The sequence below is a fragment of the Molossus molossus genome, unplaced genomic scaffold (assembly GCF_014108415.1).
Source record: "Molossus molossus isolate mMolMol1 unplaced genomic scaffold, mMolMol1.p scaffold_m16_p_14, whole genome shotgun sequence".
NCBI lineage: Eukaryota > Metazoa > Chordata > Mammalia > Chiroptera > Molossidae > Molossus > Molossus molossus.
Genome location: NW_023425349.1, coordinates 19,127,261 through 19,141,509, shown reverse-complemented (window position 1 = coordinate 19,141,509; position 14,249 = coordinate 19,127,261). Strand labels below are relative to the sequence as shown.

Genomic DNA, 14,249 nt, shown 5'->3' with positions numbered 1-14,249 from the left:
ACTGAGCCCTCAACTCAGGCATGTGCCCTGACCTGGAATCAAACCCGTAATGTTTCAGTGCCCAGGACAACACCCAGCCAACTGAGCCACAGGAGGGGGGCCCATAGCTGAAGGTTTTGATACATAGTTATACCCATGTAACTCATGCCCCTACTGAAATAGAACATTTCCAGCTCCCAGAATGTTTCTTTGTGTCAGTTGGCCTCCTCCCTTAGAAGCAACCTCTTGTCTGATTATCTTCATGTCAGACCAGTTTACCAGGTCTAGAACTTTATATAAAATGTGCCTCCTATTTTTATGTTCCTGTAGACCGGAGTGGGGAAGAGAGGAGGAGGTGTCTGGTCCCTGTGCCATCTGCCCCATAGGACTCCACTCTTTTACCCTTTTGCAGGTCTGGGGTTCAGTGTCAGGACTGCCTTTAGTTTTTGTTTCCATTCTGTCCTGCTAGTGCAGTGGTTCTCAACCTGTGGGTTGCCACCCTTATACAGGGGTCGCCTAAGACCATCGGAAAACACATATTTCTGATGGTCTTAGGAACCGCTCCTCTATCCATCTCCAGGCGGGTCCGCCCACATGCAGATCCGCCCACACACGACAGGAGGAACTGTATTAAAGGGTCGTGGGATTAGGAAGGTTGAGAACCACTGTGCTAGTGTTATAAAGGAGGCCATTGAAAAAGCCCCAACATTTCCCCAACATTTAAAACTCATTGTTATTCGTATATTAAAATTTTGAAATATAGAGAACTGGAAGACGATAAATCCATCGTTATTTCACTGCATAATCTTGGTTAGCATTGCTCTCTGTTAACTGCCTTTTTTCTGTGTGCTTTTTCATTTGTGTGATTTAACTGTCATCATAGTGCATACAACTGTATATCCTGCTTTTTCACTTAACATTGAAATATCATTTTTCTAGCTAGCTCTATGAATGTCATGGTGGTCATTATTTATTGGCACCATAGTAGCAATGGTAAGGATTGTCATTCGTGCCTTGCACATTGGATTCTCGTAACATACATGTGAGGTTTGTACAGTTATTCCCCTTTTACAGATGGAGAAATTGAGGCCAAATGAAATGTCACATATTTGATGAGTAGAAAAGCCAGGAATCAAACCCCCAGGTATTCTAGTCTTAACACTTATGCACGGTGGTAATTTCATCATTCCTTTGAGTGGGCTGTAGAGGCATATTTTCTTCCATTTTACAGATGTGTAAACTGAGGCACAGAGAGGAAAACTGACTCGTGAGGTGAGGCAACAGGGAAGTGGCAGAGCTGAGGCTAGAATCCAGGCTCCTGTCTCCTACTACCATCCTCTTCCCCCTGTTTCTGGAGGTTGTTTGTTCTGCCGGGGTGGGGGGGGGGTATACTGCCTGTCTCGTTCTTCCTGAGGGTAGAATCACCCCCTTTTTTGGAAGCTTCTGATTTTCCTTGCATTCTCATTCTGTCGTTCTTCCAACATCCCTCAAGTCTCCTCACCTCTCTGGGCCTCAGTTTCTTCATCTTTAAAATGGGCATCTCCTTTCTCCCACTCCTATCTGGGCTGCTGTTGCTTCACCCCCCCCCCCCCCCCCGGACTTGGCCAGCCCAGCGCTTTCCCAGACACTTGCAGGGAACTGTAGTTGTGGCTGCGCTAGCATCTGCTTCCCCATCTGGTCCCAACTTTTTCCTTAATTGCCCACTGAATTGGCTCTAACAAAACGCTGACAACTTGAATGAGACATTAGCTGATACATCAGTGCTCATGCCAGTGCCTCATGGGCTTTTCCAGGACGTGACGAACCCAGGCTAAGCAAAGCCCTGTGTACCCTGGCTGGAGTCCCCATCCACGCTGAGAGGCAGGCCCAGCCAAGGTGCAGGGTTCCCGTGTAGCTCATAAATGGACCCCGGGCTTTCTTCTGTTTGGCGCTGGGTCACAAACCTGGAAGCAAGTTTTGTCCGCTCTCCCATCCCTCCCTTGGTCCCTAACCCTTTGTGTCATTTGTTCAAGTTAGTGTTCTTCAGGTTATTTTTGTTTGGTTTTGTTTCTTCACATTTCTGACTGGTCTTGAAGCAGCAGGACTAAGTGTGGGAGGGGTGAGGAGGGGGGGGAGTTGGCCTGGGTTTTCTTGGCTTCTGGTGCCGCATAACTGCCTTTTGGGGCCTGTTTTTGCATCCACACGAGGGAGTCCAGGGAGGTGTAATAGGTTTTAATGCCAACTCCTGTGATTCTGCAAAGAAAAGGCAGAGCTTCCGTTTTCTCACCGTAAGTAGGGTAGGTAGAGTCAGAAGCTACCTAGTGGGCGTGAAGAACACAGGCTCCAGGGCCAGCCAGTCTGGACTCAAGTCTTGCCTCTGTTCCTTCCACCCTGTGTGACCTTGGCCAAGTTGCCCAACCTGTCAGTGTCTCAGTTTCTTCTTCATAAACTAGAGATCAGAGAACCCCATGAGTTAATTATAAAGATTAAATGAGTCAATACATGTAAGGCACCTGGCATGTAATCACTTAAGTGTTACTTGTCCTCCCCCACCCCCTTTTTAAAGCTCATGTGCAGCAGGGTAAGTTAATTGTACTCAGTTTAATGCGCATGGTCTTTTTTGGCTCATTGCAGTCCCCTTCTTGCTTCATCCAGTCATTTTTCTTTTTTTTTAATTCCCAGTTTCCCTCTGGCTTTGTTCCTCCTCCTCATCCCCAGGCCATTCATTCTGTGTATTTACCATGCACCCTTTTGTTTCTATGTGTTCTTGCAAAATGCGTGCTGTTGTTTTGTGTGTATGTTTAAAACATATATGTCATTGCTAGAATGTCTTGATCTCATTCTGTTTCTCACTTTTGTCCTCAGCTCCAAGTTTTTGAGATCTATCACATTTTTTTTTTTAATGTTTTTTATTAATTTTAGAGAGACAGGAAGGGAGAGAGAGAAACATTGATCAGCCACCTCCTGCATGCCCCACCCTGGGGATTGAGCCCGCACTCCCGGCATGTGCCATGACTGGGAATCGAACCGCGACCTCTTGATGCATGGGGTGACACTCAATCCACTGAGCCACACCAGCCAAGCCCATCACATTTCTTCTAGCTGCTGGGTGCAGCTACCACATTTTACCTAGCTACCTTTCAGTGATGGACAACCAGGTTGCCTTAATTTCTACCCACCCCAAGTAAAGCTACAGTGAGCATCCTTATACATGTGCCCATATGGACTTCTTTGAAACCTTTGTTATGATATGGACTTGGGTAGAATTCAGGATTGAATGAAATAGAGAGTATTTGAAGGAAGCAATAGGAGTGCATGTTTTCATGCCCCGAATTGAGTAAATCATAAATAGTACTTTGCCATTTAAGAAGGTGACTGTCTGTTGGGCTTGTCTTGAATCCTAATCAAGGACCTCTTTTTAAAAAATGTTTAACTTGAAGTCATATGAATATGTGTTTTTGGAAAGCAATTCAAATGACACAAAAGTAAGTAGAATAAACAATAAGAATAGAAAGGGCCCCTTCACATTGCTCCCCATCCTCCTGAGCCCCCTTTCCAGTAGGTAAGCACTACTGACAATGGGATATTAATGCTAAGTCATTTTCTGTACATTTACAGGCACAGATGTGAACCATTTCCATTGTTTTATAGCTTAGCTTTTCTCACTTTATAGGATATGATAAGGTCATTCAATGTTAGCCCCAATAGATCTGCTTCAATTTTTGTCTGTGCTCAGTATTCCATTTTAAGGATCCACCATAGTTTATATAACTAGTCTCCGTCTGATGAGTATTTTGGGTGTCGCCAGTTTTCTGGATATTGTAACAGAGAACTAGCACTTCTCATGATGGTGTTCTTCTGGTGATGAATTCCTTTAGCTTTTGTACTTCTTTATTTTTGAAAGTTATTTTTGCTAACTATCAAATTCCAGGTTGACAGTTTTTTTTTCTTTCAATACTTTAAAGATGTTGCTTCGTTGTCTTTTGTTTTAATTATTTCTGATGAGAAATAATTTTTATTTTTGTTCGTCTGTATGTTATGTCTTTTAAACATTTTGACTACTTTTTAGATGTTCTCTTTATTTCTGGTTTTAAGTAATTTGATTGTGATATGCCTGAGAGTAGTTTTCTTCTGCTTGGCATTCATTGACCTTCTAGGTGTACTATAATTTGCACCAAATTAGAAACTTTTGGCTATTATTTCTTTAAACATCTTTTCTCTCCTTACTTCCACTTCTTTTTTCTTGGACTCTAATTGCATGTGTGTATTAGGCCTTTTGAAGTTGTTCCACAGTTCATCCATGCCCTATTTGTTTTTGTTCATCTTTTGTCTCTCTGTTTCATTGTTAATAGTTTCTAGTGCTGTGTCTTCAAGTTCATCAACCTTTTCTTCTTTAGTATCTGATCTGTTCTTCATCCCAGGCATTGTATTTTTCAAGTTTGCTATGTGTCTTTTTACATCTCCTGTGTCTTTCTTGAATTTTCTTGTGTTTTCCCCTATATTCTTAAATTTATGGAGTACATTCGTGATAGTTATTTTATGTCCTTAAAGTTTATCATCTATGTCATTTCTGGGTCTCTTCCTATTAATTGGTTTTTCTGTTTCCTTCATGTATAGTAATTTTTGATTGGTAGACATTGTGAATTTTACATTTTTTAGTACTGGATGTTTTAATCTTCCTTTAAATATTTTTGTGCTCTGTTTTGTTAATGCTGTTGTTATTAGTTTCCTATTGCTGCTCTAACAAATTACCACAAACTTAGTGTCTGAAAACCACAAAAACTTACTTATAGTTCTGGAAATCAGAAGTCCAAGATGGGTCCTACTGGGCTGAAATCAAAGTGGTGGCAGGGCTGTGTTCCTTCTGGAAACTGTAAGGGAGAATCTGTGTTCTTTTTCAGCATCTAGAGGCTACCTGCGTTCTTTGGCTCCATTTCTCTGTCTTCAAGACAGCAAGGTTGGGCAGAGTCCTTCTCATGCCGTCATCTCTCTGGTTCTCTCTTCTGCTTCCCTGTTCTACTTAGAGGGACCTTGGCATTGGGCCTAATCAGGTAATTCAGGATAATCTCTCCATCTCAAGGTCATCTGATAAGCAGACTTAATTCCATTTGCATGTGTCCTAACATATTCACAGGTCTGGGGATTAGGATGTAGACATTTTGTGGGGTGGGGGTGGGGGGCATTATTTTTCCTGCCACAGCAGTTACATTGTTGTGTAGGACCAGAGTAGCAGTCTTTAGAATGGAGCAGGGTTTGGCAAACTGTAGCTCATGGGACAAATCTGGCCTGCCACCTGTTTTTGAAAATACAGTTTTATTGGTACACAGCTATGTTCATTCATAAATGTTTATCTGTGGCTGCTTTTATTCCACAGTGGCCCACAGAGCCTAAAATACTGTCTAGCCCTTTATGGAAAAGTTATTTCAGCCCCCTGTCTAGAGATACTTTTTCTGCACTCTTGAGGGCATACTTTTCTGAGTACTCAGTCTGATGCCCTGTGCTCAGTCTGATGCCCTGTGCTCAGTCTGATGCCCTGTGCTCAGTCTGATGCCCTGTATATTATGAGATGTCCCCACTTTGGCTGTTGGGATGTGAACTACTCTTAGCCCTGCGTGAGCTCTGAGAAGTGTTCTGCTGGGTTCCTTCTGGTGGTTCTGTACCAGGCTCAGGTAGTTTCCTGATGTGCCTGTGATGATCAGTGCTAAAGCCGGTGCAGAATCAGAGCTCATTCTCTGGGCGCCTCTCTGTCCTCTGATTCTCTAACCTACATATTCTAGCTTCCTTTTCTTCACAATTCTTTCTTTTTTTTTTTTTTGCATTTATTGTCAGATAGAGCGAGAGGAAGAGAGAAAGAGAGAAACGTCGATGTGAGAGAGACACATCGACTGGCTGCCACCCACACGACCCCAACTGGAGCCGGGGACAAACTGTAACCGATGTACGTGCCCTTAGCGGGAACCAAACCTGGGTCTCTCTTTCCCGCAGGCCGATGCTCTAACCGCTGAGCCAACCCGGCCAGGGCTCTTCACAATTCTTAACTCTGTCTCCTCAACCTAGGTAGACCCCTGAACTCTGCTTGGGTTCCCACTCTCCGCACTGCAGCTTGGAAGTCCTCCAGGCAGTCGTAGGACCCACCTTGTTTGCTTGTTCTTGCAGGGATTACTCTCCTGTCTGTTGCCCAATGTCTAGACATTGTTATTTCACACATTTTAATCCAATTTCTTAGTTGTTTAAAGTGAGTGGTAAATCTGGTCCCTGTTATTCCATCATGACTAGGAGTCACCAGCACTTCTATCAGTACTACCTTACATTTGTGAGGGGACTCTGGGAAGGTAGCATACTGGAAGAGGTATCGTGGTGTTGGAGACTCTCCATTTTAATGATATTATTACCAAAGTAGATCTGGTAAAGGCAGTGCCACTTTATTCTTTTGAGAGGCTCATTCTAACAGCAGGGGTTGTGGGGGGACATGTGATGATGTGATGCTTTGAGCTCTGTTAGGTGCTGGGAACATGCCAAGGGTTGTGGTTCAGAAGAAATGGCTTCTCCTGGCTGTCTCTCCTTTGACTGGGGTCTCTGATGGCATTTTTTTCTCTGCCCAGCTATGCTCAGTCTGGGCATGTAGGACTATTATTATTTGCTAAGCAAGGAGGGGTACCTGGGGGAGTGCCTTCCTACAGGCTGCTACTTTCTTTACTGACATCCTTTGAGCACCTGCAGGTTCTAAATAATGTTCCAAGTGCTTCATGTAGTCATTGTGATAGAATTTAATTCTCCACCACAACTTTGGGAGCTTGGCATGAAATGGAAACCGAGAGAGGTGGCGTGGCTTGTCCAAGGTCAAAGTGAGGATTCTTTCTGCCTTGAAACCAAATCTGCCAGTTCATACAACAGACTATTTATTCATTTTAGTCAAAACCCCTTAGGTTACAAGTGACAGATCATCTCAAAAGGGACACTTATTGGTGTACCTACTGAAAAGTCCAGGGCTGGACCCAGATACTTAAATCATGTTATCTGAAATGTGTTGCTATCTATCTCTTAGCTCTTGTTTCTTTGTGTTGTTGACTTATTCTTCAGGCAGGTCCTCCCCAGGTGGGGACAGAAATGGCTGTGGCACAGCTAGGTTTATTTCTCATCCCAGTGGAGTATCCCAGTAGTACCTGTGTCCCAACAGTTTCAACTAAAATTCCAAGGGAGACTCCCATTGGCCCAGCTTGGGTCACAGGCCCATCCCTGAGCCAATCACAATGCTAGGAGGATGTGCTATTCTGATTGGGTGGACATTGGTCAAATGATTCTCCCCCTGGAGTTGGGGGTTGGGGATGGCCCATTAGATTGTGGTTCCTGGGAAGGATGAGATAGTCTGTTTTGGAACAGGGGATGCTGAGTCAGCAGAAATAAAACCTTGTCCACCTTACCCCCACTGCCCTCTGCCAGGGCAAGCCTGGCCACTCTGGCCCTCAGAACTCCACTGTTCATGGGTCTCACAGGTCTGTTTGGTGCCTGTTGCCCTGAGCGGCTTGTCTCATCTGGCCTTGGTTTAACAACGGCAGTCTACCCTTCCTAGGTGCTATCCATTAGCCTTCCTCTCTCACCACCTGGGGCAGGTGACCCTTCCTGGCTTTCTCTCCCTCTTGTCATAGCTGAGTCTAGCCTAGAACTGTACCACGTTGACATGGAGCCGATTGGGGGGGCTCAGTCTAGGGAGAACAAAGGAAGAGTGTGTGTGTGTGTGTGTGTGTGTGTGTGTGTGTGGTGAGGGGCATATTGAGAGAGAAGCCCACCATACTGTGCCCATTCCACTTCTGAGGCTACTGACCAAGAGGCCTGGTGGGGCCAAGCCTTACACCCCATTTGACAACGAGGAAACAAAGGCCCCGCAGGCTGGGCCCCTAACCCCCCTTCCATCATCCGTAGATGACTTTCCTGAGGGCAGTCTGGGACCTCCTGCACGCGAGCAGCCAGCAAATGCCAACCCTCTCCTCAGACCTGCTGTTTCTGAATCTTGGGGGTCGAGAATCAGAGATCTGAGCAGAGTCCCAGGCTGTCATTGCTCCACACCCACAGGCTGAGGCTCACTCGGGTGACCGTCTGTGAGTGGGCTGAGTTTTTCCTTGCCTAGGTTTTTCTTGAAGGATTTTCCTTTCTCCTGATGGGACTAACTAGTTTATCCAGTGCTGAGCATTTCCCCCCTTCAGATTTGAGCTGCTCCTTTCAGAATAAGGAGGGGTCACTGTTTGAGCTTGGGAGCCAGTCTGAAGTGTGGATCCCTTTCTGAAGAGGTCAGTATTAGGCTCCGTCTAGCACTTTCTTTGTCTCGAGACATACACTGGAAATAACACGAAAGGATCACGCAGAGTGTGTACATTTCACATTAAGAAACTCTGACCCTAAAGCCAGTGACGCATCAGGGCTGGTCCTGAGGACCGGGAGGCCCAGCTTGTCGCAGGAACGGAGCCTTTCCTGGCGAAGCTCAGTGACTCACACGGTGGCGTATTCCATTTGTTCGTGCGTCGAGCCCCTAAAACTCTGTAGAGGAAAACGTATTTTGACTCACTACGAGGTTTCAAAAATTGTTTCAGCCAAAGAACAAATGAAATCTTAACAAGGGAGCTCAGTGCATTAGATAAAAATGATTTGCAAAACTGGGGAGGGAGGTCTGCATTATACCTTCCGTGGGCCCTAGGCACTTCTGCTTTCGTGGGCTCCTTCCTCCATAAAAACATGTACAGTTACAATTTATGACCGCATTGGTATAAAGATGAGTGTATTAACATTATACGTTAAACATTTTCTCTGACCTCAGAGTTCAGCTTCTTGACTCTGATTTTAAAAGAAAGGGAAGCATGTTTGTGGGCCCCAGGTGATGGGGAAGTGGTCTGGAGACGGGTCCTGACCTGCCTGGCCGCCCCCTGGGTGGCTCCTAAAGCAGGCTGGAGGTATGGAACCCAGTTTGAAGAACACGGCGTGGACTCATCACTGGTACCTTATCAGATACTGCTTATCAGTCTGCTTCACTGGGCAAGAAGCATATCACAACCAGGATGGGATGCCAAGTCCTCCCCCTGTCCCCAAACCCAGGTCTCGTTATTCAATCTCTTCAGTATTGTTCCTGCCAAGTGATTATGTGTCCAGCTTCTGCCTGAACCTCTCTAGGGACAGGGACCTCATTACTGTGAGTTCTTTCTGGTCCAGCTCTGTAGGACTTTCTGGTACCCAGCAAGCCCCTGTGCCATTCACCATTTATCCCCTAAGCCAGTGAATCCTGTAGGGCTCAAGCAGCTTCTGAGCTGGCATGACAGCCAGGAGTCGGGGGCTTGAGGCACAGCTGTGCCCCTCCACGCTGCCTGACCCCAGCAAGGACCGCCCCCCTCGCGCTGCAGGTGTTCTCCCACACATCGCTGCTGTGTGATGCTCGAGGGGAGCAAGGCTTATCCTGAGCCGCTGGGGCCCACAGCTAGGGTTATTCTGTTGGCTCTTACTTGGAGGTCTGTGTCCCTGTCCCCCTGGGTCCAGGTGGGGCACTGTCACGGGTCTTGACAAGAAACTTTGGGGAGAGGAAGGGGGGTGGTCCAGTGGCTCGGGATGATCGCTTCACTCCTTGTCTCCCGCTCTGTTGCTGACTGACTTTTCCTGAGATTTAGGAACATTATGGCCATTCTAGAGCCCAGTGGGCAGCCATCCAGTGCCCTCCTGGTGCTGTCTGCCTGTCCACGCAGCTTGGGGGAGAGGGGGCTGGGATGTTGATGTGCTTTTGTCCCTGGGGCTTGCTGGATGAGCTGTGGCAGAGTGGGCACGATCCTTCCCTGTCCCCCCTGTTCAGCCTCTCCTTGGCCCCTGGTGCTCGGAAGAGGGATGCCTGCCCTCATCTCGTACCCTGGCACTCAAGGTCTCTGGTACTCATGGCCCAGCCTCTCTTTGTGACCCCCATACTGCCCTTGGCCCTGCCATACTGGTGGCTCTCCTAGACCCACCCATGATTTCCCACCTCCACACTTGGTGCACACATTGTCCCTCTTGCCTGGGCAGTTGGTGTGATGACTTCCTAGCCCATGGAAAGAGTGGGGGCTGGGCATCCTGTCCTCTTACCCAGCTTCTACTCCACGCCTGGGGTTGGCCCACCTGGTTCCTGCTCTCCACGTTGTCATTGTTGATTCTTGTGCGTCCACTTACCATACGCGGTTGAGGTGAACTTGCTTCCAAGTGCCAGCATCGGGCTCAGAAGTTCCTGGAAACAGTGACTTATTACTGGCTTAATGAGTGTGCCTCTGCCAGCCAGGTGTGTCCAGGAGAAAGCGTGAGTGTGTGCGGTTTCGTGCAGGACACCAGGTGAACTGTCCTCTCTCTCTTTAGGGTTGCTTTGTTTCTCACTGTTACGTTCTACTTCAATCATTTAACTGATGAGATGCCAAGGAAGAAGTCCGAAATCACTCTGCTCCTTCTGCCCATCTCTCCTTCCCTTCACACCTGCTGTGTGTGGGGCCAGCCAGTGCGAAGTAGGCCCAGATGCTGAGTGAATGTCAAGTGAGCATAGAACTTTCTGCTTTCTGAGTGCTGTCTTCTTGCAGAATCCTTGTTTAAACAAAGTTTCTTTACTTCATTATAAAAAGTAGCACAAGCTCTTTATAGAAAAGGCTGGAAAACAGAAAAGTCTGAGGAAGAAAGAAAATCACCTGTATCTCTACCAGATGCTTACACCTTTGACATTTTGATTGTTTTCCTTCTAATTATTATTATTTTTTAACCAATAGGTACAATTTTTGTTCTGCTTAGAAAACAAAACAAAACAAACAAACAAAAAACCCCTCAACATTCTACCGTTAGTGTTTCCCAGTTTTAATATAAACCCTGTGGTTTGGGCTGCCTGGTGATCCCTGAAGTGGTCGTACCCTAGTTTACTCGACAGGGTCCTGTTTGAGGGATGTTTTGCTACTTCTGATTTTCCCTTTTATATATAATGCTGTGAAGAGTATCTTGTGAGTAAATGTGTTTCATGTTTTGGATGGTTTCCTAGACTTTTCATCTCGAAGGAATGTTAGTGATCACCCAGACCCCTTCTTCTCTAACTTTAGTGTGTGTGTCACGGAGGGGGGGGGGTACAGCTCTCCGGGCGTCACCCCAGAGGTGCTGATGCAGTGGGTGAGGGTGATGCTCTGCCTCTGCATCCTCCCAGGCTCCCAGCTGGTGCTGATGCTGCCAGGTTCGTGGGCCACCCTTTGAGTGGCATCAGCCAGCCTCACCTTGAGGCTGTGGAGATGGGACAGTGGGTGACAGGTGGCATTTCCCAGTCCAGGCCAATGGATGGCTCCCATGCTGGGGTTCTGACCTCCTCCCCTTACTGCCCTGTCAGCTGGGGACCTGCAGGAGAAGGCAGCACTCATTCACACAGGGGTCTCCTCCATCCAGGTGTTATTAGGATGGGCTTTCAGCCACGCAGGGCAGGCAGATGTCGGGTGCAGACATGTGCTCAGCACTGCGATGCAGGTGGGGCCAGAGGAAGAGCCAGTTCAGGAAAGAAAGTGGTGAGGATCCCAATGAGAATCGTCTTACATGAGAGTGAGTGACAGCCTTTCTAGGACGCAAGGGGTTAAACAGGCGGCTGGCACAGCCTCCCCGGAGCCAAAGGGGGAACTCAGGAGTAAGTCATGACTGCTAATTAATTCAATTAAACTACTTTGTCAGCTCCGCTGGTGTCAGTAAATTGTTAAAGTCTATTAAAAAATCAGTGGGACGTGATGAGGGTTTGGGGACGCCGCGTCACCTTCCTGGAGCTCTTCCCCCGTAGTGGGTCACTAAAGGAGGGGTGTCAGAGGCCCTGGCTGCTGCCCACACCGACCTGCTGCGTGTTCGAGGCAGACCCCAACTCCTTGGGCCTCAGTTTCCCCATCTGTACAGTTGAGTAATGGACCGGCTCTGAGCACGCACCTGTTCGGATTTTCCAGTCCTTTCTGGTTAGAGGCAGCTGTCACTACGGATGCGCTGCGCAGCCTCTGCCCTTCCTTCACACCAAGTTCATCTGGTCAGTTTCCAGGGCAGATGTCAGGACAGCGGACCCACAGGGAGGTGCAGGGAGGAGCAGTGAGCGGGTGGGTTGCACCTACCGCGGTGCTGTTTACTTAACAGCCCTGCAGAGTTAAGGGGGCTGCTTGCAGCTTCTCATTCAGCACCTCCTCCAAGCTGGGGTGGTGTCCTCAACTTTTAGAGGTGAGGATACAGAGGCTCCTGGGGCCAAAACAACCTACCCACGAGTAAGTGGTAGAGTTGACATTTGAATCAGGGCTGCCAGTCTCCGTGGCTCACTGCTTTCTTCCACAGATTTATTTATTTTTAATTCTTTTTCTTTTTAAATTGTTGACACGATTACAGATGTTCCCTGTTCCCCCCCCCCCCCCCCAGTCTTCCCCTTCTCCCCAGCCTTCACCACACTTCTCTGTCCATGAGCTATGCATACGTGCATGTATATTCTTTGGCTAATACATTCGCAGATGTATTTAAAGCTTCGACTCCCAGCCAAATCCTACAATGGGCAGCATTGCGGTCATGGGAAAGGGAAGACCAGAAGTGTTCTTTCCCTCTAGCCAGTACCCAGACATGAGGAACCTGAAAGAGAGAGTGACAACCCTGTCCTCGGAGGTATGTAAACAATAGTGGGCTGATTGCTTAGATTGGCCTCTTAACAACCAAGCTCCTGCAGCGGTGGTTCAGTTGCTGGTTTCTACTTTTTGAGCAGTTTGTACTTAGAACAGGGTGGGAATTCGGAACTTGCTCCCTTGGTGCTTGGACATGGGGAATGTTGTCTTCTGTCAAGTTGCATCTTGTTCAGCCAAACAGTAGGCCAGGCAGTGTTGGTGTTGAGGGAGGGTGGCTGCGGTCCTGGGTTTGAGGTTAGCTGCAGTCATTCACTAATCAGCTGTGGATCTTAAGCCCATTCCTCTCAATTCTAGAAGTTTAAGCTTGTTTCCCTCATCTCTGAAAGTTGGAGACAGGCAGTATGCCCCATGGGTGGTTCATAGAGAGAGAAGGAGAACGGGAGGATGAGTTTAAGGCCAGATAAACCTATGAATGGAGCATATACTCTGCCGCTGGACCGTTTTAAAGGCTCTGAGAAGTCCTGCAGTAAAGAAAGGAGATTAACTTTGTTTACTCACCTTCCCCCAAGCCAGCCACTCTTTCCCTGTCCAAGCACACCTTTTGTTTCATGACCTGCTGGCTAAGGTGAAAAAACTTAAACACGTAAATATTACCCTAGGAGAGAGCTGTTTCTTTTTTCTTTAGGTGGTGGTTTCTCTGGTTCTTTTTGTCCTGGGAACACCCATTCAGTAAATTGGAGCACTTGGCAAGGTGGTGTCTAAATCCCCTGAGCTGAGTTTTCTTAAACGAGAGTCCATGTTTGTGCGAGGACCCCAGAGCCCTCCAGTTGCCAGGCCTCAGGATCTGGAATATACTCTACTTGGGGTTCCCTTTTGGAGCGTTTGTCTGTAGAACATGCTATTGGTGGGGGTTGGAAGTTGCATAAGCGTGTACTACAAAATCCCAATAATTCGGAGCTGCCAGTTGAAGAATTTGTGAACTGCAGCTGACCTTTGCAAAAGAAGGGTTGCCAAGGAAAATGTTAGTGTAAACAAGATCTTCAGGGGAAGAACTCTAAGGTGTATAAGGATTCATTCTATTTTTACGCCTTCTGAAACTTCTCATTGGAATATAAACACTGTGCTAATTATAAAAACACATTTTCTGTTCAAAACTGGTGTAAACAAGGTGGGGGGACCAGGTGGGAGAGGGGAGGAGTATTTGCACAGAGGTTAAACCAGAGATTGGACTCTGGCCACAGTGGCCGACTTAGTTGCCTATCTTTAAAAATTCAGATGTCCCACTTGTTTCGACAACCCGGAAGCCTGGGCAGTGGAGGGCATGTGCTCCTACTGGCAACATTTAGCAGGCATGGGTGAGATCCATCTCCTTATCTTCTTAGGACCCCCGCCAAGTTTACTTGTGGGAGCTACCTGCACAGCCCCCGACCCATTGAATTCACACTCCTGCCTTTCTAAGAATCATTTCCCTGATGTTCAAGAGCACACATACAATTGCTCATTTCTTCGCCTTTAACCGTGGAGGAATTTCTCTGCCTCGTTCGGCAAAACTTTCAAAGATAAACAGTCTCAACAACAAGGAACCATTATTTATTGAGCACCTACTATGCATCAGGCTCTGTGCAAGGAGCTGGAATTCGTGTTGAGAAAAATTGCCTCCCTGCCTCCCGGGAGCTTGCCACCTACCACAGTGGCCAT

General features: G+C 47.2%; 1 protein-coding gene across 2 annotated transcripts in view; it reads left to right on the top strand.

Moving 5' to 3' along the window:
• Positions 1-14,249, top strand: part of ZNF618 (zinc finger protein 618) — a 163,000-nt gene that overhangs the window by 28,200 nt on the left and 120,551 nt on the right. The window lies entirely within an intron of this gene.